The following is a 27253-nucleotide window of genomic DNA, read 5'->3' as shown; positions in this document are numbered from 1 at the left end:
TTGTTTTTTCCTCTATTTGTTTAGAAGTGTGGCAGGAAGGGGCTAATCTTTTGAAAAGGACCATCTGAAGATGGGGGAAAAAAAAAAAAAGAAAAAAAAGCGTAGCACATGAGTGCAACAGGCTGCCTTATGTGCTACAGCATGGCCTTGGTAGGTGAGACCAGAAGCAGGATTTTGGAGGAGGAGCAAGCATCCTTCCCCCGCCTGTAAAGTTAAGGCCACACTGAAAACCAAGGATGCACAGGTGCTCCTCCTTCTCCAGTCTGCTCCTGTGCTTGCAGAGAGAAAAAAAAGTCAGTGCCTGAGCTGAGGAACAGGTGGCAGAGGCTGCTGGTGAGGTTGAGGATGGTGGGACTACACCCAGAGGGAAGCACCACCCGGAGCAAGGAAGATGAGATGCCCTCAAGGCTTGAGTCAAGCCCTGTTGTGGTTGGTGGGGAGGTTTGCATTAATTAGAGTGGAACACATTAATGAGTGGTGGCACACACTGTTTATATGGTAGAGAGCAGGGCAGCTCCCCAGCTGCAGGAATGAATCAGAAAGGTGCAAGCTCATCATGCATATGAGGTCTTTTTTAGATACCGATCACACTACAGGAAATCCTTTGATCTTCAAGGAAAACCTCATTTTGCCTTCAGCAACGAGGAATACACACGCAGTGAGGCAGAAATGTCCTCCTCAAGCAACATTTGCTGCTGTTACACCAGCTCCACCTCCGCAGCGAAAGGGGGGTGAGAAAGTGACAGGGCTGAAAAAAACCTGAGTGGAAACAGGACGAGGCTGCAGCTCAGGACACTTGGCCATTTGGGAAACGCGGCTTCCCGACTGATCAAACCTGACTGGCACTCATTTTCCCACAAATTGTTTCCTATATTTGGCAATTCCATTTCCAGCAGGCCTCCTGTGCCCAGCCCCACCAGCTGCTGAAGGACAGGAGCTGGGTGTGAGGCGTTTGTGCAGAAATCAGTGCAGCTGCACCCACCAGAATGTGGTTTGTGCCCCTCTTTGCCACAGGAGGTGATTGTGGATGCCAGAGTTAGAGCAATTCGTGGTTATTCCTTTCCTTCTTCACTCAGCCAAACCCCACCTGTGCCTTAAACTGAGCATGGGCACTCTTTTCCCCCATAAACTGCAAATTTTCTCCAGGCAACGCTGGCATTGAAAGCCTTTGTGTTGCTCCACCTTTATTACAGATCTACCATGGTCTTTAAAACTTTGGTTTGTTCACCCTGCTGCTCCACTCTTCTCAACATTTTGAATGCTCTGGTAATATATTGGTGCTGTTTGGATAACACTTGCCCAAAAAACTTTAGTTCTGTATTAGTCTTTAGTGTCTGCCATTCCTACCCAATATTTTTAAAGATGCTTGCTTCCCTTTTGTGTTGAATATTGTTTATACGACCAGAATGCAAATTTATATGACTGGAATGCAAATGTAAATTCTACAAAATTTGCTGAGATGAATGGATTACAATTTCCACTTAAATTTTTCTGCAAATCTCAATGACTGTGGTTATAATTTTCCCAAATTCCTACACTACAGAGTGGATCTGTTTAATCTAGAATGCCAATAACTTCTAAAGTGTGGAAATAAAAGTGTTGTGAAAATACTAAATTCCCGTTTTAAAAGTCTTCAAATTACTTCCACTGTATTCACAAAAAAAATTATAAAATATTGATATATTTCAGTACAACTACCCTTTCATTCAAGCCTTTCTTATAGAAGACTATTTTTTTAAAGTTCTCCAGCTATCAATAAGCTATTGGGATACCATTTATATATTGCCAATTAATGATTTTAAAAATTGGTTCAACTGGAATTTGTTTAGCATTTACTGCTAGACAAATGCATAGAAGCACGAAATAATTATTAAAATTTCTTTTGAGATACAATTTTCTGTGTACAGTTATACAGAAACTTATACAGAAAGTTATAACTTTACAATTGGAGTGATACAGTTTTACTGAAATGCTACTGTTATGTCTTTGGTAATTTTTAATCAGAAAATTAGTCATTAAATTAAAATACAGTGAAACAGTCATGAGGGTTTTTTTGCCTCCTCTTCTGAATAGAAAAAGAAAATTCAAAATATTCAACCTCTCTTGAGTTTAAACGTTTGTTTTTTTGACAACTTTACTTGAGTGGCCAATAAAAATAACACACTGATTAATGAAAAGAAAACTGAAATAAGAAGTGCCTGGATTAATTGGTGGCCTTTTGTGGTGTGCTTTTTAAGACTTTAGAATAGGTGTAATTGTGTTCCATTGCATGGCTGAGGTGACCCAATACACCCATGCTTCTCAGGAAGATCAATTGAAAGCTACTGCGTCTTGTTCTCTTCTGTTCCAGAGAAAAGGAGAGAATAGGAAATTATTTATCTCCCAATACCTCAGGGAAAAGAGTCACTAGTGGCAGGGAGTGGGATTAATTTGATTTTTGTCCTCACTTGCAAGAGCATTTCTTAATAAACCAAAGAACATGACCAACAGCATTCACATTTCAAAATCCGAGCGCCTTTTTTTACCTTTCACAAACAACTTTTTTTTTTTTTTTTTGAGACAGGAAAATTTAGATGGCCCTCTAGACACACATTTCCTCATCTCTACAGCATTTGGTTCACAACACTTTGTCCCAGGTCACATCTTTGGTTTCCAAGGCCCTTCCCAGCCCTGACTCCAACCTCAAGTGCCCAGTGGAGAGAAATGGGCTGAGAAGGGCTGGTGGAGCAGAGTGAAAGGTGTGTCTGGATGTAGGGAGACATTCCAGTAGAGATAAATGTGTCCCTCTGGTATTGTAGATATTTTTGTTTTTGATGAAGGAGAGGAATGATGAGGAGGATTTGATTTTATTAGAAGGTATTTTTTTTTTTTTTTTTTTTTGGTTTTTTTTTTTTTTTTTTAGGTTTAGAGAATATGAATTTTAGAAATTTCTTGGGAAGTTTTTTCTTGCTTTGCTTTTTTCTGTGAAGAGAAATGTGGTGACACTCTGGGGTCCTGGGGACAGCCAGCCCTGCTGGAGAGCAGATCCTTGGGAAGGACACGGGAATGCTGCTCCTCAGCGTGGTCCCCGAGGGATGGGACAAATGAGAGAGGACAGACCTGGCTGACAGGTACTGGAGATATTTTAGATTTTAGAGGATTTTAGGTAAGCAGAAGGCCCTGACAAAATTTGGCAGAAGTGAGGTCGAAATTGTGAGGAAAACAGCCAGGAGTGTGATCTGGATCTGGTGACTGATTTTTTTTTTTTTTCCCAGTAAAGGGATGAGCAGGAGTTACTGCGCTTCCTACCTGAGAGCATTCAAGCAGTGGGATTCTTTTATACTGTTGAATTTTACACAGTGAGAAGAAGAGTTACTGCTATACAGCGAAACTTTTGTGTCTGCTGCAATCTTTGTTTATAGTGCATTCCCACAATGCTAAAAAGGGCATACAAACCTGCCCTTGCTGGTCTGGCTTGGAATCTAATTAAAAAAAAAAAAAAAAATTGGGAATAGTGTGTGAGACTTATTAAATTTGAAAACTACAAAGTGCAAAAAAAAACTTATTCACCCTGTAATGTGTACTTACACTTAAATGTCTTCACAAGATACATCTACCTGCATCACTGCAAATCTCTTAGGTGTTTTGGGGTTATGGGGTTTTTTCCCCATAATTTAATAATATGTAAAATAACTTAAAGCAAGAGTAATGGGATGTAGAAAACCATGAAACAAGGGCTGCAGAAGAAAAATGTTTTATTTGCCTGCTTTTTCCACAGAGGTAAGCTGATGAAGAAATCAGTGTTAGATGGTTAAACTATGAAATAGATTGAATAGGAATAATGGAATTTCTTGATTTTACAAGACAACATTAGAGACAGTGGTGAGTACTGTTGCCCTTAGATTACAGAACTCTCTAGGAGCAGATGGCTCTGCATCCATTTGTGAAAATTAACAACGAGGAAAATTAATACACCTCCAAACCCGCATTCTGGCCTCAAAGTGTCCACTCCTCAAGTCGTTAATGTTTGAACAAGGTTGGACATCCATGGACAGAAGAACTGAGGAGGATTTTGAGCTTGGCACAGCAGGAGCATCCTGGTGGCAGGATGTATGTGGCTTGGCTGAAACTCCTTGGCTGGTGGGCAAAAGATCTGGAATCAGACAGGTTCCAACGCTGAAATGGCAGGAAGCCTCGAACAAAATGAAAAGGTTTGGCAGGCTTCATAATCCAGGAGTGAAATGGGACTCCAAAACATGTTCCAAGGCTTCTGCAACTGGGGTTGTGTGTCAGGCAAGAAGATTAGTCTTAAGGGCTTGTCTACACTGGAAATGGACTGGTATACTGAAATAATGATACTGCAAGAGCTTGGCTGGTCCATTTCCTGATACAGATGACACCTTGGCAAGGCAAAGAAATCCTTAGGAGACAGGGAAAGCACAAAGCTGGTTGGGCTTACCCATCAGGCTAAAAACTGTGGCTTATCTCAGAGCTTAGTCTGAAGATGGCTTTCAGCCCTGCTTGCTGGGGAAGACCAAGGAAAAACAGCTCCTGGCAGATGAAGAGATCAGCTGGGAACCTGGGCTCCTTCTGGTGCTGAACACGGAGACAGGAGCTGCACACTGCCCGGGAATGCCAAGTGTCCACCTCCTGTGATTCACACCTCCTCTGCTGTCCTTCCATCCCAAGGGACAAAGAGCAATTGTTTAACTTAACGACTTAGCAGTAGAAGAGGATGGATGTTTGAATTGACATTTGATCAGCACAATCAGGGAGGGTTTGGTGGAAGAAAACTGGTTAACACCAGCCTTCCAACCCCGGGAGGGCAAGATCAAGAGTGGATAGACATTTTGAGCTCCTCACCAGCAAACCACACCTGAGCTGGTGTGCCAAAGGGTTCTTGTTGCTGTGAAATTACATGGCAGCTTGATTTTACACTGAAGGCATTGAAACCCGTGAGTAACTGGCTATGAAGGCAATTAATCACTCAGTGCATTAATCCCAGGGACAATTAAGTAGGTAGGCAAACCAATTAATTTGTTGGAGTCCCTATGATTTTTCTAGTACGCCATGGGCTCTCGCACTGGAAATTCCCATTTGCAGCTTGAAAGTTGTCAAGAGGGGAAACAGATATCACTGTAGCTCTGGACTTTCTCACCTGGAAGGCACAAGAAACACTTTGAAATTAGGGAATAAAAACTTCAGAGGGCTTCTATGAAATGATTAAAAGGGAAACAGTTAAACATGTGAGCCCAGCTCTAAAGCTGACGTTTAAGTTAGAAGAATGTGAAGAATGACAATTTAAGAACATACTGAGATGAATGAGAAGGTCCAAACCTCTTGGAGCTATTGCTCCAGGCTCTCTGCAGACTCAGAAGTACCTTCATCAGCTGTGTTTGAGGCACATTTATCAGAATTTAATTTGCGGTCACAATGACTAGAAACATGTTATACAACATGCACACTTGGACCTTGGAGAACAACCGAGCACCAGGGAGAAGCTTCCACAGGCAACAGCAGCAAAAAAACCCACTGAGAACAGGACAGGCAAGCAGCAACAAGTATGATAATCCAGTCTAGAGACAGGGAGCAATTTTCAGTGCACACTCAACTGAACTGGAGCCAAGTGGCTGCAGAATGTACCTGACTATATCCCCTGCATATGTAATTCACCTATTTTTCCTTCTGAAGAGCTGCAAACTTGATATTGCCGTCACCTTTTCCATCCAAAACATGACGCCTTAGTGCTTTCCATGAAGCCACATAATTTCTTTGTGGCTGTTCTGAAAAACTTTTCTTTTTCTTTGAAAAACTTTGTGCATTTCCTAATACCCACTACGTCCCTTTCAATCTGTCCCAGATACCATCACTAAGCATCAACAAGTGATTCCAGCCACATCTCAGCCTTCTCCTGAATCCTCTTCTCTGGGTACTACTGCAATCAATCAAATTTGAAACTTTCTTTTTCTTTTCCCTTTTTTGACTCTCCCTTCCCTTCCCTTCCCATGTATAAACTTTTCAAGACCCAGAGCAGAAATCACTCTCACAACAACATAACTAACATATCTGCTAAATCTCTGCTCAATTATATCACTTCTCATTACATTCCATGTCAAGTTTTGATGCTCGGCATGTTTTACTATTAGAATAATAAGTACCAGCTTGATTGCAGCTATATCTTTTGAAAGACTACACCGAAAGGAGTACCACCCACTTGCAGTTGTCAGATTTTCAGATAAATTAGTTCATTACTGAGGAAATGATGGCTTTTTTTTTTTCTGCCATCTTCTTTTGAAATTAATTCAAATATTAATATATTGATTGGACAGGTGGCATTTACATAGAGACTGATATGTATAAATAATTGTTACCTTTCTGAAGACAGAATGGGACTCTGAAATATTTTTGCAATTATAGGTGAGGATTTTTTTTCTAAGTGTGCTGGTACTATTTATGGACTTTCTTTTGTGTTCTTTTCTGCATCTTTCTTTTGTCCTACCTTCTCCCTATTAATGGGATCCACCCAGTCACCTCAAAAGCCTGGGTTTCCATAAAAGAGCTGGAAAATCCTGATATTTTTTGTGCTGGAAAAAGGGAAGCAAAATGTACTCAGCTGTTTCCATATGTTAGTGTAAAAAAAAACATTACTATGTGCAGCCACAAGACAGGTAAGGATGTCCATAAGTTATGAAAGATATTTGAAATTTCGGGTTTTTTTTTAGTTTGTTGTGGTTTTTTGTTGTTGTTTTGGTTTTTTTGTTTGTTTTTTGTTTTGTTTTTGTTTTTGTTTTTAATGTGCCATGTAGCACCAGTCTCCTTAAATATGAGGTCACATTTCATGACAACAAGATTGGCTATCCCTGACTAGATCAGTCTGCAGTGTAATCACTGGAAATATGAGCTCACATCACAAATGGTGCATCTCCAATTATTCTAGAGAACACAACATCTGTGAAGATAAAAACTGGAAAAAATGCCTTCTACATAATTGTCACAATATGAGTATAGGTGAGAGGTTGCAGAAGAATGGCTCCTTTGAAATACAGCATATTAAATTAAATTAATGCAGAGAGAAACTCAGCAAAAGTGTGGTTTAAAATAAAGGAGGTCAGGGTGGGCATTAGGAGACAATAATTCTGGAGGGATCAGAAAGGGGAGCAGAAAAGAAATGTAATTCTTAAAACAGACTAAGGCATTATGAGCTATCACTGTATCATAGATAAAACACCAATGGAAAGAAACACATAATTTCAATACATAACATCTACAAGAAAAAAGAGAAATCTCTAAATTACTGAAAGAAATTGGTAAAGATTATTAACCCAATTAGATGCAAGAATGAGCCAAGCAGAAGGTTTAAATTAGCAGTTTATCCACTGGAGTCAATGAAGCCAGCCAAATTGCATCAGCTGAGGATTTGGCTGATAATTTGGAGATGTGGAATAGGGAAAAAAAAAATTAGAAGTGCCATAAATACGTGGGATTAGAGAAAATTCTATGTTTTAACAGAGCCAGCAAAAGGATGAGGAAGACCTTGATTTTGCGCTGGCCATAGATTCAAAATCCTGAGCAAAATCTTCAGAGGGATTTTGTCAAAACCTCCCCAGAGCAGCAGCAGCAGTGACAAGCTCAGAGAGAGGAAAGGTGTGCCCAAAACAAATGACATTATTAGAAGAATAGAGCTTTGGCAGGCACTTCAGCAATGTTCCACTTTCTGCAGTGTGCATCCCTCTGCTCCCAGGGAAAATGAACTGGAATTGACCCACGGGCACCACTGGGACTTCAGAAAAGCTGATGAAGAAACAACTTCATTAGGAAATAAACTATAAACCGAAGCATTTCAAAAAGTAGAAGATAAAATACATTGTTTCCTTTTTATATCTTCAAAGGCACGCAAGATGGGAAATCAACTACGCCTGAAATCCTTCCACAGGCAACGAAAATACCTGCTGGAGTTGCTTCAAAAGAAGAAACTTGGGCTAACTTTGTAATGTATCAATAAAAATGTCATCAAACTGCATATACCAGACAGATTATTCTGTGGTAGCAGGTACTTCCCTACAAAGCCAGAGGTGGCCTTGATCAATTTTATGGTGTGTCTAGAAAAATTAGGTATCAGGAAAAGGGGCTAGGAAGGGGAGCTCAAGCCTTTTGGAGGCTGTATATTATACAGGTTGGTTAGAACACACAGAATAAAAATTATTGGCTAGTATTTGAGAGCTTAAGTTTCAAAAATACTGAGGTGTTAGAGAGACATATAGAGAGATTCAAGGGTTGTATTTAGGTCTTGGGAAAAAAAAAAAAAAAAGAAAATGCTTATCTCAAGGGTATACAAGCAAAAATAGATTTGTATTGAACTGCATACATCTAGTAAAATACACGAGGAGGGGGGCACACTCTGAAAAATGACCAGTAAATATAGCCAGAAACTATTTGTATCTAACCCATAAATTCAAAATCATTTCACAAATCACTCAGTACCTCTCTCCTCTGAAGACAAAATCAAAATGTTTCTCTCCTGAAGTCCTCTTAGCAGTGAGCATAATGTAATATTGGGATACCATATCCCAACCAGCAAACTGTTGTCATCGTCCAAAGGTCAGATGATGTAAAATGACTGCAGTTTCAATCTCATTGACTCCATCTAAGGTAAATGAAATCCAGCTGTGTCTTTTGAAGGACTGAATTTCATAAAACTTAATTTGCACCTACAGCAAAGAATATTTTGCTTCTAAAGATTCCAAAAATGAAAAAAAGTTAATTTGACTAAGCTTCATGGTCACCACTTTTTAGCAGTAAGTGAAGTCAGGACGTGCCTTTAGTTGCTTAGAAATCCTTGTTATGGTAATTGCAGATTTTTTTGCAAGTTTGTTGCTTGTATTCAAGTGGTGGATAAAACATCCTTTTGACTAGACTGCATTCTATTATTTTATTAAACCAAACTTATCATTGAAGAGTGGATGCATGCCGACAAATTACTTAATGAAGATCTAGGGCCATTTGTGGTTCATGTTTTAGTGACTAACGGATGTGTTTAGTTTGGTTCCAACCCAGTTAATTTTAACACTGGAGGAATTATTTTTCATTAACTCAGTTGCAAGTTTCACTGGTCTCTAAATGCAAGTTTTTTCTGCTGCCTGCACTTTCAGACATGTTCTGAGGCTGGGGAAGTGTGACCTGTGGCACCCACCAAACCCACCTTGCGGTCTACCACAGCCTGCCAACGCCACACATCCATTATTCCTGTCTCACACCTCAACTGAAAGGTTTTGGAGAAGGACTGGTTCTCTTTGCAAAGTGATTTCTTGAGCCCTGGTCCTAGTGAAGAGTTTCTGAGGAACACTGGGGGCAGGTATAAAAACCCAACTGTGAGTATACTCGAGCATTTTGACTGCTAAAGATTCAGCTCCCCTAAGGGAGCAAAACCTCTATTTCTAATAATTGCCACTTATGCATCTATCAGAGAAGGAAGTGACTTCCAATACCCAGCATGGTCCTCACCAGTGCACTTCTCTTAAGCATTCTCAGCAACATAAAAACACATCTTTCTATGGGTTTTCAACATGTGTACTACATTCTAGGGTGTGCTTGCAGACAAAGTGATCTCACCGTGAAGAGCTCGCTCTTGGAGATCCCAGTCTGAGTTCTGCCAGGTTAGAAGAAAAGCATTTCAAATTTAGTTAAAAGTTTTATGTTTTAATAGGAGAATTTACTGAAGAGTCCTTAAGAGCCTGGATTTGCACTATTTACACGTAAACCTTTTTGAATACACTGCCATCTACAAGAGTACTTGCTTAAAGAAAATTTTCTTGATGAGATGATGTCCCTTGTCTTTCATAGATCAGAGCAAGACTTCAGCACTTCCAGACAACTAGCTTCTCCTCAAAGTCCTCTCCCAATAAGGAAAGTCTTAGAGGTTAAAAAAATATGAGAGTTACCAGAGTAAAAGTCAGATCAGCACATTACTAATCTTTTTTAGACAGGAAAGTGAAATTCTCTCAAGAGCTGGAGAACATAATATTCTACAGACAGACTGATACAATACTCACCTCTTGCATAAGGATTCTGAAGCCTAGCTCTGGTAGGATAAAACAACTGTGAAGGAGAGGAGAATAAATACAAGTTCATACAAACTTATTGTAGGAAAAGGAAGAAGAAATCTGGGAAGGAAAAAAGAGAAGCCTCTTCCAGGTCTGTGAGTGGACATTGACAACAGTGCTTCACTGCTGACTAGGTGCAAAGATTGTGCTTTCAGTGTCTTATTTTCCACCTTGCTTTCCTGATGTCTCCTGCTCACTAAGGCTGTGTTCACTGTCCATGCTAAATTTACCAGTTTGCCATCCTGAGAAGCAAATTAGACCCCGTGGAGAAATAGCTTTGGCTGGGGGGAATGGGCTAGGAGGAAAGGAAATTCAGAATAGCATCATCTTGGTCTTTCCACATCTGTCTTCTCTCCCCTCTGCCTGTGGTCTTGCTGCCCTGGGGCTCACTGTGCTGCCTTCATGGGCTGCAGGAACAGGACACAGCTATGGCCATGCAAACCTGACTCATTGCAGCCAGCCCCAGATTTAGGGACGAAATGCTTGGGATCGAGCTCAGGCTGGTCAGATTACCTGCGTGAGGAAAGACGCAGTCAATCCTAGAGGCTGGAAAGATGTTTGTGTTTGGTTTTTTGTTGAAAAACCAACGGTTGTCTGGTTGATTTGGGGGTTTTTGTGGTTTTTTTCCCCTCACCCCTCGCTTTTCGTTCCCCTGGCTCCATGGTGGAACATGGACCAGACAAATGAGCGAAGGCTTCATTTCTTTTATTTCGAACCAAGATCATCCTTTCTACTGTGGCTTCAAACCAACACGGCGGTGGGACACCACCTTTGTTGGGAAGGCAGAAAGAAGCCGAAATTCTCCTCCACCTTCCCACCCGCGGGTGGGGAGCGGGGATGCCGTGGGCTCCATCCCGGAGGAATCCCGGCCATCCCGGCCACTGCCCGACGTCCCAAACGCCAGCACCCAGAGAGGAGCAAACTATCTTCATGGCCCTTAATGGGACACTTAACCCGCCGGGCTAATTAAGACCAGGGGGCTGCCAGCAAGATTAACCTCTTCATTGCCGGGCACGGCACCGGGGCGAGCCAGGAGTGTCCCCCCGCATTCCCAGCACCCGCGGAGGGTCCTGCCCCCCCCGGGCTCGCCCCCCTCCTCTCGGTAGCCACAAATGCCCTTTCCTGAGCCAAACCAGCGGTCCGAGGGCTCGGGGGGTCTCCGGGGAGGCTCCCCCATCCTCTTTCTCCTGGTGTTCGCTTCTCCAGAGCCCGGCGTGTCCACCTCGCTGCGGGCTGTCCCCGGCGGCGCTCGGAGCGCCCTGGGGATGGCAGCAGGGCTGCGGGGAGGAAGTTATGGACCACCGGAGCCTTGGGGAGAAGCCCCCCGCCCCGTGGCCCCCAGCGCTGCCCCACGGAGCCGCGGTTCCTGCGGCCGCCCCCAGCTCCTGCCGCCGGAGCCCCCCGCCATCCCCCCGGGGCTCGGGGGGCTCCTCCGGCACCGGCGAGGGATGGACTCCCCCTCCCCCCCGCCCAAGGACCGGGGGGATAGGGCGGGAAAACACTTCCAGACTATCTCCATGAAGATCCAGTTTCTTTCTTTCTGGTCAGAAGCAACGTGTTTTGTGGGTTGCTCTTTCTTTCTCGCTCTCTTTTAATTTATTTTTGGTTATTTTAGGTTTGGTGGGTTTTTTTTTTTTAATTCCCCCTTTTGTTTTTGTTTGTTTGTTTGCTTGGTTCTTAAATTTAAAATGCTGAAAGACAAAGAGGTGAATTATCTGTCTCGGCGTTGATGGTACGTCAAAGATTGCAAAGCCCAGGCGCTCTGTTCCTGCGATTGGGGATGATTTATAGAAAATTGCAGGCAGAACACATGCACATTCTGGCAGCCGTAAAGACAGTCCCTCCCTTTTCCTTAATGTTCTTTTATCAGCTTCTTAGGAGGTGTCCGCTCCGTTTGTCTGCATGAAACCAGGAGTCTTAGTAGGAATCATCAGTTTTGGTGTTTTTTCCCCTTTTCCTTGAGAAGGATTCTCTAAATCCAACAGTGCTCCTTCTGCACAGATATTATCCTTCCTCCCATTCCTCACAGCACTTGTTTGGGGTGGAGGGGGGGGAGCGGAAAGAGGGGAGAGGAGGAGGAGGAGGAGGGAGAAGATCTTTCTCCTGTTTAGTCATTAACTTGCACGGCTCAAAGAAAAAGAAGATTTTATGGGAGAGATCCTGCATGTGTGCTTTGTACTCACAGCATTCTTGCGGATGGGAAGATCGGAGGATGCATGGGTTTAATATCTGACCACTACCTGGGCGACCGATTTTTATTATTTTATTTTATTGATATGGTTAGTATTCCTGCGCTTGGTCTTCAGCTGAGCTGAGACAGACAATGAAGTTCTAACACCACTGACTTCTCCCAGAGTCAGTAAAACCTGAACTCAAAAAATTTCCAGGAGATCACCTCAGGTTCCCCGCTCACGTGTAAACTTCCTCGGAGCAGGGGAGGATCTCCCCCTCCACCCGAACCGGAGCTCCGTGGTTCTAGTCTCTCTTCCAGCCATGCAAAACTGCAGAGCTGGAGAGCTGGAGAAACCCCAGTGATGTTCCAATACCAGTCATGCCCTTGTGCTCAAATTGATTTTGCCTCACTCCCGCGTATTGATTTACTGAGTCTGCACGTAAACCCTAATTCCTCCCGCCCCTCCACCCCCATCCCCCTTTCCTCGCTAGACATAACCCCAGAAAGAATCTGACCTGGTGCTGTGGAAAGACTGGAGGGGAGGAGGAGGAGGGGGGGGGGGGTTGCGCTGAGGTGGGGGTGTCGAGCAAAAAGAAGTAGCTCAGGACAATGCTTAATAGAAACGAGACTAAATAAAAATGCAGGCTACAGCCGCTTTGTCTTTGTCTGCTTGCCTTCATCACCCAGATACCTTTCTTTGTGAGCCTTGATCATTAGTTTCCACGGTTTTAAATAATCAGTCACAAAGGGGCAGACAACTAGGTGTTGGGAGGCATAAAAGTTGTTTTAAGTGGAATTATTTATTTTATTTTGCGGCCAAAAAAAAAAATGTTTCACCAATGTAGAAGTGATTTTGGTGATAGTAATGCAAGCTCTCTTTTCTCCCAAACGCTTGTGAGAAATAAAAAACCTGGAGATGACTGTCTTTATTTCCAGGAGTAGACTTCAAAATACGTGCCAGAAATGGACAATTTGACTGTCCTTTCTCCACATCAAATGCGAGCTGGAAGGGGGATTAAAAACCAACCACGTGGTAGATCTGGTTTTATACTTTGCAACCTCCAGCTCCATTTATGTTCTTTACCCTGCTCAGGGAAGATTAGCCTCTAGATGGATGTGTCTGAGGGATCACCTCGGGGGCAGATCTGCATGCAGAAACCGGTTTTTGTCATGGCTGGAAGAGAGCTATGACCCAGCAGAGCGCTCCATCCCAGCGGCTCCCCCAGCATCGCAGGAGCTGCTGAGCGCTCCTGCACAGGAAGCTTTGTGAAGGCAACAGCTTGGAAGGGGAAGATCTTCAGATCTTTCCCCCTTCTTCTCCTCCTCCCTGGCCTGTGAGTGATTCAGTGTCCCAAACCTTAACTTTTTGTTACCACCTTCCTCCTCTTAATCTCCTTCATCTTCAACACCTCCTCCTCTATCACTACCATCTTCTCCTCCATCTGTCTGCCTGCTGGATCTCTCTCGCTTGCTTGCTTTCCCCCCTCCTCTTCCACCTCCCTCCTCTTTCTTCTTGCCTTTTCCTCCTCTCTTTTCTTCTCTTTTCTTTCTCTTTTTCCTCCTCTTCCCCTACACGTTGTTGTTGTTGTTAGAAAGGATTCTTGCACCCCCTGGTGCTCTTGCGTTTTGTGTGGTAGGAGAGGAGATTGTCTTCTTTCTCTCTCTCCCTCTGGTTGCTCATTATTCAGAGAGAGACACAGAGGGTGAGAGAGAGAGAGAGAGAGAGACGGATATCTCAGGTCATCTGCAGCTGCAGCAAACCAGTGAAGGAGAGAGAGAGAGAGGGAGAGGGAGAGAGAGAGAGGGGGGGAAAAGCAGGGAAAGATGGCGATCCTCCATTGCTGAGACCTGGCAAGGAGCACATGAGACTCACAAAACAACTTCCACAACAATAACAAGAAGAGCTAGGCAGAGAGGAAGAGGAGAGGAGAGGAGGCAGCAGCAAGAGCAGCAGTGCCGGGACGCTCCTGTAAGTTCTTGCAATTAAAACCCATCTCTGGTTTGGCATTGGAGAGATCATCTCTCGTTTTTGTGTGTGTGTGTGTGTGTGTCTCTGTTGTGTGTGTGTCTGTGCGCGTGTTATTTTGTTTGGTCTTTTATGTCTGTCTTTCTTTCCACCACCTTCCTCTGAAATCCATTCATTCGGTCAACGGAGGAAGGAGGAAGAAAGAAAGGAAGAAAAAAAAAAGAGAGAGAGAAGAGAGGGGAGCGAGAGCGGGGTGTTTTGTTTGAGAGAGAAGTCTCTTGCATGGAGGAGGAGAAGAGGAGGAGGTGCTGGTGGTGGTGGGGGGGAAATATGGGGAGATAAGTGAGATACCAGCCGAGCTTTCGGGGTGGGGGGTGCCTGAGAGGCTATGTGTGTGTGTGTGCGAGGTCTGGATGGTGCTGTGCGTGTGGACTTGGATCAGAGACGGGAGACACACGGAGGAGAGAAAAGCTCCGTGCTGGCACGACCCAGGCAATCGGGTGACCTCTTTCTTCCTTCCTTCCTTCCTTCTTTCCTTCCTTCCTTCTTTCCTTCCTTCCTTCTTTTCTTTCTTTCTTTCTTTCTTTCTTTCTTTCTTTCTTTCTTTCTTTCTTTCTTTCTTTCTTTCTTTCTTTCTTTCTTTCTTTCTTTTCTCTCTTTCTTTCTTTTCTCTCTTTCTCTCCTTCTCTCTCTCTTTCTTTCCTTCTTTCTCTCCTTCTTGCTTTCTTTCTTCCTTTCTCCCAGCCACTCTCCCCCTCCTCCTCTTTCTCCTCGTCCCCTCTCGCTGCCCTCCTCGCCGCTGGCGAGGCTGGTCCCTCACACCCCGGCCGTGGTGCCCCCACCGCGGCTCTCCTGGAGTTGGGATGCGGGGGTCCCCGGCGGCGTCGGGGCTGGGGGGGGCTGGTGGTGCCCGCAGGAGGTGGCTTGGAGGAGGACAGCGTTCAGCTGGAGAGCAGGAGCCATTACACACGCTTGTGCTCTCCTCTGAGAGAAAGGAGAGCGAGAAGGGAAGAAAGGAAGGGGAAGGAGCCCACTTCTACTTGCTCAGTTCCCCGATGTCCCTACCTTTAAACCAGGCAAGGGAGAAGGCGCCTTCTCCCCTGCCCCTTTCTCAACCCACCCGGAGCAGGTTTCTCCCTATCTCTCCCCCTCTTTCCCTTTCTTTATCTCCCTGTCCTCCATTTGCAAGCTGTCTGCTTTGGTTCCAGTCCAGGCTCCACAACACAAAGCTTCTCCTCGCTCTCGCTCACATGCACACACACAGAGTCCACAGGCTCTTTATGTCTTCTGGAGTAACCTTCTCCTTCCCCCCCCCGTGCCCCCCGGCTCCCCTCAGCATTGTGGTTTCTCTTCTCCTCACACAGAGATCCTCCTGGAGCTTCATGTAGTTGTGATCTGATAGGATTCCTCCCCCCCTTCCCTTCACCTCCCTCTTTTTTTGGGGGAGAAAAAGGCAAAAAGTTTCATTTGTTTCTCTGGTGTTTGGAAGGGGAGAGACCTCCAAGTTTTGAGTGCTTTCCGCTCCTGCTTTTGTGTGTGCGTCTGTGGGGGTCTGTTTGTCTCATGAAGCTGCTTGCATGTCTAAGAGGAAGTGACTAGTTTGGCAGAGAGCTGTGATCTGAGTCAGGTAAGCCATGTCATGTTCTCTAGCTCCACCAGAAAATGGAGGAGAGAGAGAGTAGACAAAGCTGAGATGGGAAGTGCTCCTAACATTGTGGATGTCTCTCCATGTTTTGAGGCTTTGCTGGAGCAGGAGCTGGCTTAATCATGATTTTTTCCCCCTAAGGTTTTTTCCCCTTCAGATTTTTCAATGCACAACATTGTGATGGGTCTTCTCGCTGTCTTCATGCTATCAGGAAATGAGGATTGGAGGAAATTGCTCAGATTCTCCTTCACACAGAGAAACACATCCTCAGGCTTTTTTTCTCTGATGCTTTCATGCGGAGGTCACCTTTCTAGATATTTTTCTTTGGTTAAAGACCACAGGATTGTGGAGGTTGATCAGTTGGCCAAGTAAATAGTGTATATAAGCATATATTTTTAGATTTCTGAAAGCATTTGGAGGTAAGTGCGTGCAGCTTGAGGCTGCTCAGGTTCTTCCAGAGGGTATCATGAAGTGTCTCTTTTTTTTCCTACATGATGATGCCTAATTTTTGGGATTTTTAACATCTCATTTTCAAGAGCATTCCTTCTTTTGGATGTGTTTTAAATTAAGATGGAATATTTCTCCCCACTCACTAGGTTGCATTAAAGTGATACTGGCAAGCTTTTAGTAGGTTCCTCAGAGCATCATAACATACATAATTTCTCCTGGAAAAAGCAAAACAGTTTTCACAGCTGTCTTTTTTGGTGTCATAAAATACTGTTTTTTCCTGAAAACTTACGGCAACATTCTTACTGTGATTTTAATGTCATTATGGAAACCTGAGATCTTTAAAGCGAGATAGCAGTTGAGCAGGAATTCGTGTGCTTTGTTTTTAACCCACCTTTTAATCTGAAGCGATTTTGAGTAGACCCAAAGCAGGCCTCGGGTCATTTCCCACCCACTGAAATCTGCACATCGGCTGCACAGTAGATGCAGTTCCTCAAAAAGTTCAAAATACATCCTGGAATGCATCAGGGGGATACTGGGGTGCGGTGCTGCTGAGCTTGGAGGCACAGCTCCATGGAAGGGTGTCAGTGATGTCCATGCATTGATTATTCTGAGGCGTTTAAGAACAAATAAGGGAAGATGTTAAGAGGCAGGATGGGGGACCAGTGAATCTGAATCAGAACACCCTCCCAGATGTGCAAAAAACCAGAAAGATTTGAGGATTGCAGTGACGGGTGATGAACTTGAGATCCGTCTTAGAGGTTAAAAATCAATGCTCTTGTTTTGTTTTTGCTGTGGAAGAAATGTTTTAATGTGTGATCTAATATACCTCGGAAGGATATTATTGCTTTATCAACTGTGCATTTCTTAAGTTCTGGTTGCTGATGTGTCACCCAAATTATTGAGATTCTCTGGTTGTCGCCATCTTTCAGAAGAAGGCCAAGGAACATACCATTTCAGGTATGTTTAGTCTTATATTTTGACAAAAAGAGAGGCTAACTGCTTTTGGTTTTGGGGTTTTGTTTGTTTGTTTGTTTTTGCTGTTGTTGTGGTGTTTTGGTTTTTGTTTCCCCCCTTGAGGTGATGGATTTTTCAGACCTCTGCACAGGTCTAAGTCGGCCGTTGAAGAAAAATTGAAAAATTGCCCACTGACCTTTGCTTATTTGGGTCAGATCCCAAATATCCCTCCCCTATATGGACCTTATGCAGAGTGCTTGTGGTTCAGAGCTGTGAATCTCCTCTTACTTCTGGGGAGGTCAGCCCAGTGCTGGCACTACAGGGTGCCCTGCAGATACCTGCCCTTGAACGTGGCATGTGCAGTCCAAGAACAGCTCTGAGATTTAAGATCAGGATCTTTTTGGGAGGGCTTCTTAACGCCCTAGAAAACCAAACCACATTGCAGTAGTTTTAATGGGGTTTTTTTGTTGGTTTTTTGTTGGTTTTTTTTTTTTTTTTTTTTTTTTTTTTTTTTTTTTTTTCTGGGTTTCCTCACTGTGAGACTGAAACCTCTTCAGAAAATTAAGTTCTTGTTGATGGTGGTTCTTGCTGTGGTTCTGCCCAGACAAACTGAAGTTCGCCTTGCTGTTAAAATTCTAGCTGAAGAACTTTTATAAAAAAAACCCAAAAAACAAAACCCAAAACGACAAAAAAAAAAAACTCCCAAACAAACAAAAACCCCAAAACCCATTGGTTTTTAAAGGAGCTCCAGAAAGATGATCTTAATTCATGCCATGGTGGTGTCATGACTGTTTCTCCTAATCAGGCATAAATTTCTTCATTCAGACAATGGCTTTCAATTGCTTTTGGTTTGGGGCACACAGAATCTTTTACTGGTCCAATCTCTAATAGAAAGAGTAAGCATTGGTAACTTATTCTCCAGTATTTAAATATGCTTTTCTTAATCACTTTTCTCACACCTACTAGACATAGCCTATGAACCACTGCTTTAAACATATTTAAAGAATTATTTGATTTCATTTTACATTTTCACTAGCCTCACACCAGGTTATGTTGTTGAGAAACTTAAGATGTCATGTCTACAATTTCCTTCCATAATTAAAAATACTATTTTATTGCAAGAAGAAAACTAAAAATACAATAATGTGTATGCTTGGAGTGTGAAGAATATAAGTACATAATGGGGTGCTGGAAAGGGAAAGCAAGGCAACTGCAAGTGGAAATGGAAAAAAAATACGATCATTCCAATCCAGTGACCTTTATAACAAAATTCGTTAGCATTGTGCACTTTGACTTAAAAGAGGAATTGACTTCTATGAAGACCGATAAAAGGATGATTAAAAAGAGAGTTGACAAGTAGATGACTATTGTTCAACATAGATGCCTGGACATCTGGCAGATGTTCCTCTGGGCCCCAAGGAATGGGCAAGTTTAATTTTAGCCTTAAAAAGGAAATGGGAAGAACTTAAGTCTTATAATAGTACAACTTACAGTTTGAGGAAGATTACTTCAGAAGAGCTCAAAAGATCTCTCTTGAAATCTGGAACTCCCAGAAACCCAGTGTGAATTAGCATTTCCTATTGGGTTTTCCCGTTATTCCAAACAACATGTGTGGAGTTACAATATAAATTGAGACTACCTCAGTTTACTGTAACACTTTCTCTGTGTGGTGTTGTGGATAATTTCCTTAAACGGGCAGAACAACACTGCTTTGAAGTAAGAAACTCCATAAAAAGGACTTGAAAGTGTGAAACTGGTGAATAGCTGTGTATTACTCATTAACTAATATTGTCCCGTGTTGAAGCTTTCACCAGGCAAACCTAGGGACAAATGCAAAAGTCCCCAGTGAAATAGGAATTGAAAGAAGCTGCTGATGGAGGAATGAGGTCCTATTTTCCACAGATCAGAAAAGGTCTACAAAGGCCAAGATGTCTTGTGTTGTTTTGTGTATTTTGTTTCCTTATATTTTGCTACACTTCCAGTCTATCATAGAAGAAAAATAATGGAAATTCTCCTTTAGCATCATGTATTTCTCTTATTTTGACTCTTAGCAGATATTTTTATACCTTGAAGTAGAAGGTTTTACATTTTACGAACTTGTTCTGGATGGATATGATCTGCTACCAGTACCAGAACTGTATGGTTTGCTTAACTTGCATACTTGATGTGTTCAAGTATGAACTTCTAATTGCTGGCTTCAGCAGAGATGTTGAACTTCATCAGTCCAAGTGCCTGCTTGCTTTTGCAATAGTTGCTTCACTCTAGGGTGCTAAACAATCAAGAAATCTCTGGGCCCACAGGAGGTGAGCAGGAGATCTGCTGAGCGTTAATTGAGGAGAGAATGAGAAATTCCATCTTACTCTTCAGAGAGTGAGAAGAATTTTTTGAGAGGGGGGGTGGAAAAAATAAAACGAGCATGATGAGAGTGAAGGTTGCTTAAACATCTGCTGACTTCTCAGAGAGAGGAACTCAAATTGTTTAATCAAGAGGTGGTGGAGAAGGTGGTGTGATGCAAGTCCTCAGCTGCTGGCAGAGACACAGTTAACATTGTACACGGTTGAACTTCAGCATGGCACTTCTCCAAATGAGTTGACTGTTGAAAATAAAATGTTCCAGAAGAACTGGGAGAACAGGAAAGAAGTTAAAATAGCATGGTTTGTATGCCAGTGCTGAAAGAAGAAAAAGGGGGAGGAAGGGAGATAGATCGACTTATGATAATTATCTTGTTGGTTGTAGCAAAAAAGAAAAAAAAAAAAAAAAAAAAAAAGGTCTTTGGTAGAAGTTTCCAAACTTAGGGGACCAGGTTTAATAGAAGTGGTCTTTATTTGCATCCATAGTTTTGGAAGTATTCTTCTGCTTTCAGCTTGTGTTTGGGAAGTTCAACACATAGGTAAATAGAAAGTCATGTGAGTTCTCTTGTTTTTGGGTTCTGTTCTGTTTTGTTCTTTCAATGTTAAAAACGTTAAAAATAATACTAAAGATCTAAAAAGTCTGCTCCTCATCTCTTGAGCTTTATTAAGCTGTGCCAGAGGTTGCAGCACAAATACATCTCTGAAGGAATTTGAGGAAGAGGAGGGAGTTTGAGATAAGGAAAGGGGAGCCATTGTGTGTGGTGTCCTACAGTTGAACACAGTCTTAAATACAATGTAATTTTTTTTCCTCTGGGCTCTTTTCACCTATCTGGGAGTTGAAGGTCTTGGTGCAGTTGCTTTGGTCAGCTTGAGGCAACATATGTTACTGCAGTAACTCAAAATATCCTGGGTTAATCACTACTTGGAGGAACTGTAAGCAGTATTTGGGAAAGAGCTTTCCCTCATCATTGGTTTTGACTGCTTTGTAGTAATTTCTGAGATACACTCGTTATCAGAAGATAACTCCCAGACCTAGCAGCGGTGCTATACATTGTGTTTTACCTTGATCAAAAGTCTCATCATTTTTGGCTGGTTTTTGTGGTCCATAATTACAATTATGGACCTCCACAGCTGCTGTCTAGGGGGAATACAGTGGGGTTTTGGCTTGGGCTAAAAGCAGCTTCTTAGGTAGAAGATGTTAAGATCCATCAGGAGAAGCAATTAATTAAGTTGAGTTTAGCTGGTAATTGAAAGAAGATGGAAATAGGAGACCTCAGGATGTTCAGGAGTTGTTCTTGAGTGGAGTCAAACACAGTCTCTTAAAGAATACTTGTTTAATAGTGTCAGCATAAAGAGCTGTAGGCACAGCATCAATGTCATGAGTGATTAGGAAGGACTTATTTAGAGCTTATTAGAGTAGCAATCATTGCAAGGCCAGTGTGTGTTGAGGACAAATAATTCTGGGAAAGCACTTGATTCTCTGGGTTACTTCTATTAGTTTTGAACCAGTTAAATTAAGAATTCAGTTCTTGATGTGTGTCACTTGTTACTTCCTGGTGGAAAATAAGACCTTCTAATTGGGATTATGTGTGAAGAAGCTAAGTGCTTGCATTATGTGACAGTGTTTTTCCTTCTCCTTCCAGTTCCAGGAATATGCAATTAATAACTTGAAGTCATTTAGATAATGGGTGCTCAGCAGCCCTGGATGTTGTATTTGCAGTACTTGTTACAGATGCAGGCTTTGTGCTGACCTGAAGATTAGGAAGTGGGATGTTCATCAGAGTGGCATTACAGTTGCTATTAAAAAGGTCTGGAAGGGGGCCTGAGAACCCCAGCTGCTGTCATGGTGTGGAGGAAGTCAGGCCTTCAAAGGATACAAGGATTGGAGCGTCAGGAAAAGTAAATGGTAGCATCAGCACAAGTAGAAAATAGGCAGAGCTGTTCAGCAAACAGAAAAAAAAGTAGGCTAAGGCATGCCATAATTATGTGCAGTGGAAAACTTGCTGCTAATAGAGCAGTGGCATGGGGTAGCGAGGCAGGAGGACGATTTTTCAAGACAAAACAAAGCAGACATTGCAGAGAATGATATAGGAAGACTGAGGATTCAGTGTGCTCGTGATAATGTGAAAGAGAAGACTTTGTTTTGAAAGATGCTAAAAATGGAATCTTCTGATGCACATGTGGTCAGTGTTTCCGTGGCCTGGCAGGACAATGGGGGCTTCTTTTGCATTGCTGGGATGAGCAAACCCTTCCCTTCCGCCTGCAGCTCTTAGGTTCAAACAGTGGCTTGGGATGGTATCAGTGGCTGTGGAAAGAAGGCATCACAGGATATTCCTTTTGGGAAGAAGATGGGTCATCCTGGGCTGGACTGTTGTCATGCAAATGCTTCAAAACACAATGGCCACTTATCACAGGGGCCAGGCAAGCACATTCCTCCCACACACTGTCCCCAGACCTCTCCAAAGAAAAGAGCAGAATGGGGGGAATGTAACACTTGGAACCTGTGCTCCAGCGCACAAAACTTTCTTGAATTTCTCTTATTTTTTTCTCTTAAATTTCTTAAAATTTTCTCCCCCTATTTGTCAAGTGAACACCAAAGCTAAGGGAGAGACCACTTGTGCTGGAAGATTTTGGTCCAACGTGATGGTGATGCGGGGGGTGGTTCATTTATCTTCTAATGACTGAGTTGCTGGAGAACTTGATTGAGTGTGTAGCTGGGAGAGGATTATTAATAAAGGCCTTGCTGTGGTCCAAAAGTCAGAATTCAGCTGGCTGATGATGCTGAAAATGGTTGGGGATTTTTTAGTTTGGGTTTTTTTTTGTTCGGTTAGTTTTTATTTTGGTTTTGGGGTTTGTTTGTTTGTTTGTTTGTTTGGTGGGCTTTTTTTTTTTTTTTTGTTTTATTGGATTTGGTTTTGGTTTTGTTTTTGTTTTTCATTTCTGCCTCTCTCTTGTTGCTATTAAATGGACAGCTGAAATAGATCCTGGGTCAGAAATTTAGAGGGATTGGTGAAGGTGGTTTATGTCACTGGTGATTGTTTAACAACTTATTTGTAATTTCCTCTTTTTTTTCTATTTAAATTTTAAATTTTCATGATTTATTAAACAAAGTGAGAATTGCAGTCTGGGCTAAACTTGGAATAGCTTGAGGAGTGCTGGTCTTGAGGGCAATGCAGTGAGTATTCATCTCTAGTTGAGCAAACTGCTGCTGAAGAGAACTTAAGAGGCCCATGGATATTTATTTATTTTAACTCAGTCTTGGATTCTTCAATCCTACTCAGATTCAGCTAGATTTGTGGGCTTGTGGCTCTTTGTTAAAGGGTTTTTGGGTCTCTCTCACCAAAAAGAAAGAATTGCTGTCCAGGCCTTGAAATCTTGCCTTTTTTTGTTTTTTATTTTTTTTATTTGTTGAACCATCTATCCCTCTACCCAGTAAAATAGGCATAATTAGGATTTAACATGGAAATTACGACCCTGGTGCTGGATTCTGCTGCTGTGTGTGTTAAAACAAGCCAAGATAAGGAAAGAAAAGCCTCCTTTTGTGAGTGGTTCTGGTGTGTGAGACTGGAGCAGAGCTGCTCTTCTCTTGGCGAGCAGTTGAGAGATGAGATGTGGTTACCTGCCACCTTGTTTAGGTGTCACTGCTGTCATTCTGACTGAGCCTGTCTTCTCGAGTGTGTTGTTGCTTGTGGTGAGTATGGCTAAATATATTTATGTATACACAATACCTACTTAGTTGGTGATGCAGCAAAGTTTGGAAGGCAGTGGCCAACGGAGTCATCTTGTTTCCTTCTGTGTTGTGAGACAAGTGGCACTATGAAGACAAATAAATAAATAAAATGTCAATGTGAACAAATTTGGAATTATTTCTCTGTATTTGATTGGAAGCTGTGATTTTGCATTCCGATTTCTCCCCTGCCTTTTGTCTGCAGCTGGGTGGCTCGGGCTGCAGGATATGGGACCTCTGAAGCCTTGCTTCTATCATGCTCAGCTGAATAGCCTGACAAGTGTAAAAAATGTAGGAAATGGCTGATGGAAAATCGAGAGCAGCCAGACAGCTCTCAGCCTGTTAATTAGCTCCTTGACTGCTGAATTGTTCCTGCCCTGTCGTATGGCTGTGGCTTGCAGCCCTGCGAGAAAGGGTTTGGCTTCCTGGCCAGGAGCGTGCATCCCAAAAGTTGAATTAATGTAACTCGAAGTCAGTGTGGACAGGTTCCTTTTGGTCTAAATGACCTTTTATCTTTGCTGGGGGCGGGCAGTGGGGGGAAAGCATATCAGCTTTCAGCTGTGTCAGGTCATGCAGAGGCCAAGTTCTCTTGTCTGTGATCAGGCATATGGTGTGAAACAGCCCAGTGTGCAACAGCACCGGGCAGAGGAGCACTCCAGCAGCCCTTCTGTAGGTAAATGTGACCCAAGGCCATGTTCTGCCATGCAGGATGGGTGTGTTTAACCCTTCAGTGGCTCCTGGTTTCCATGATGGTGGGTTGGGAAGGAGCTGTTCTTGCTCAAGAGCGCGCGGGTTTCTCCTGCCGGAGCAGCCGTGCATGTGTGAGACCTGAAATCTCTGGCTCCAAGGGCATCACTGTATTACTCACTGGGGCTGCTGAGAGAGTGAGTCAGTGTGTTTGGGTCTTTGCATGAATAAATGAGTAAACCTGAATTATTTTAAAATGGTCAGATTGCAGAGGTGATAAAAAACTACAATGAACTTTCCGTTCCACGCCCTCCACCAATGTTCTGCTCTCCTTCCACCAAGGGGCAGGGGAGAAGACAAAGATTTTCAGTGTGTTGTTCTCCCAAGGAACCGCACAAAAAAACCCCCAAAAAAACCTGCTGAGGCTGTCGTGTAGTTAGAAAATGTCCTTCAGTCAGAAGTTGATTGGCAAGATGTCAGGCAGGTTGACCAAAGGTTGCACGAGTTGTGCTCCTGCAAAATGAACGTGGAATGGTTGTTGCCCTCCATGGTTCTTCAGTGCTTCCACAGGTTTACCAGTTGGTGTACAGGAATATAGTTTGCTTGCTGGTATTCTGGTCTTATCTCTGAAGATATTTATTTTAAGAATTCATGTCTACATAGGTTTGTTAATACTGTACTGTAATATCAGATGGGCTGCTGAGACCTCAAGGGAGTGAGGAATCTATTTTTAGTGTGTTTGAAGGGTAGATGATGTTTCAGGTTGTGGAATGACTTTCTAGGGGGCCTGTCACCATATACTGAAGTTTTGTATGTCATGGCAGTGGAGGCCAGTCATATGATGATGAGTTAGTAACTTAAATGGGACATTAAAAAAAAATCCTGCTCTTTGGGGAAATTTTAAAGATAGATGGAGCTGAAATGTCACACCGCCTATTCTCATGCTTTTTTCCTTGATGTGCTGAAGACATCTAATCCTCTTTACAGGTGAATTAAGCAGTCTGCTTATGAGCTGAAGGCAATACCTGCTGATCTGTTGACATCCAGATTGGAGGGTTATTCATGTCTCAGTAAGACTTTTAGTAATGGATGACCACAAGAACATTTTAGCTGCCCAGGTGATGTGAAGAAGGCGGTTTGTGATCTCCTTCCACATCAGAAGTTAGTCACGTAGGAAGTTGGACAGTAGCAGTGCCATCCTCTTTGAGTGTGTTTGACACCCCAGCCTGCAGAGGTTTGGAGTTTTGGGTTGAAAAGATCCATCAGACAAATGCATGTGTGCAGCAATCTGAGCAGTGAACCCAGTTGTGCTTTTGAAGCACTGCACTGTGGTGGCAGCCACGAAGATCAGATTTTAATGATTTATTATAGTTAGGTTTTACGTGGATTTGCTTCCTATTTCCTTTGGAAGACAGCAAAACTGCAACTTTTACAGGATTCCTCTTACATTCCTGGGATATTGTTCGGTGTGCAGGCATGTGCATTTTATTTATTTATTTTGTAACTGCTCACTGCCACTGTTAGGAATGTTAACAAAGGCTTTTTAATAGGTCAGACCTCACCACTGCTGCATTTTCATAGTTACCGTAGTGCCTTTGGTAGATAATAGATGGTGGGGAGCTAAAGCCCTTATGCTCTAAGAGCTCATTCATGTGAACAGTCGCTGTGCCCTGATTTTCTGAATTTTCACTGCAGCTCCTTGTGTGAGTAAACATTTGAAGATCAGATCCTTAGCTGATTGGAGTAATTCTCGTGGAGCTTTTCAGGGAGGCGTTTTGAAAATTACATCTTGAATTGAGGATGCCCTTAACTTTCAACAGCTTCCACCTACATACATGAGATGCTCATTTGTGGTTGCATGTGAGGGCATGGCTGTAGCAGATTTGCAAGATTCAGCGGAAGCATATGCATTAGATAATTCTTTCACTTTCGTTCGTGTGCTCCTTCTTTCGTTCTCACTCTTTGTATTTTGACAGCAGGAGCATGTATGTTATAAATACTCAACTTTGACTTCAATTAGTGCTGGCATGTCCCTGAAGTACTGTTTCATGTGACTTTGCAGATGTTCTAGTGAGAACATTCCTGTTGCTGTGTTGTCTGTGGATGATGTTCACGTGTTCTGGAGCCTCATCACTAACTGTGGTGGTTTTGGAAGGCATTTTCCCCCTCATTTTTTTCCTCTTAATTAAGGGATTGGCTTGAATAGATACAAACATGGTAATGGTTTGTTGAAGACAAGTGTTTTGGATCAGGAAAAATGCAACCTCTAGGTCCTTTTACAGTGGCAGAAGTGTGTACCTGTGTGTGTGTACATAATACAAGTTCCTATCCATGTGGCTCATGCTGCTGTGGTGGCTCATCTGGCAGATCATTTAAATATTTACTCCAAAAGAGCTTGTTCTCTGTTGGTGTGAAGCAGCATTTCCAGTTATTTTTAGGTCATTTTCATTTTAGCAACCCTGCTGGAGATAAACCAGATATGAGGGCTCCAGACCATCCCTGCCTTTTGGTAGAGATTAATAAAATAAAACTTCATGGTTTGATCCCAAGGGGAGAGAAGAGGCCATCTGGTTAACAGAAGGTTAGGCAAAGCAGTGCAGCTCTGAGGGTGCCATAAACCAACCCAGAATATCTGGTAGTGTGTCCAGTTGCTGCGTGTATTAAGCGTTGAAATGGTGCTCTGGGATCTGCAGAGCCAGCAGTTCTGCTACCACTGCTGTGACGCAGGAGATAATTCTGTTGGGCAAGCATCAGCATGGGGGTGGATCTACAGCACAGGATGTGTAATGTCAACATGAAGCATGGGAGCTGGCAGTAAGAAGGAAAGCAGCCATTTCATGCCAGCGCAGGAAGCCCAGATAGATTTTTTTTTTTTTTTTTCTTCTTCCCCTCCCCTCTGCATCTTGTCCTTTTGTGCTGCTTTCATACTTTGTATTAAACAATTACCTTCTGTTTTGTCATCTGGAAACTTCAGCCCAATAGGGTTTCATTTCTTCCTCTCTTCTTGAACCTGTGGGTTTTTTTCCTTGTTTTTGTTTTGTTTTGTTTTGTGTGTGTGCTTCTTTAAAAAAAAAAAAAAAAAAAAACATACAAAACAAATAGCAATGAAGCGCACTCCAAAGGCACCTCTGATGGATTATAAGAGGGGCTGGGGGAGGCTGAAGGGCTGAGCAGATCTGGAGAGAGAGAAGAGTTCAGTCATGTGCAATTCCTGAGCTTCA

General features: G+C 42.9%; 1 protein-coding gene across 2 annotated transcripts in view; it reads left to right on the top strand.

The window, feature by feature from the left end:
• Positions 1-14094: 14094 nt before the first annotated feature.
• Positions 14095-27253, top strand: part of ZNF462 (zinc finger protein 462) — an 88079-nt gene continuing 74920 nt past the window's right edge. For both annotated transcript variants that reach the window (XM_041464576.1, XM_041464575.1), the window contains exon 1: positions 14095-14221. The gene's annotated coding sequence lies outside the window, so the exon portion shown is untranslated. The remainder of the gene's footprint in view (positions 14222-27253) is intronic.

This window comes from Pyrgilauda ruficollis, unplaced genomic scaffold (genome assembly GCF_017590135.1).
Source record: "Pyrgilauda ruficollis isolate IOZ18807 unplaced genomic scaffold, ASM1759013v1 scaffold180, whole genome shotgun sequence".
NCBI lineage: Eukaryota > Metazoa > Chordata > Aves > Passeriformes > Passeridae > Pyrgilauda > Pyrgilauda ruficollis.
Note: the sequence above shows the minus strand (reverse complement) of the source record. Positions and strands in the feature narration are given on the sequence as shown.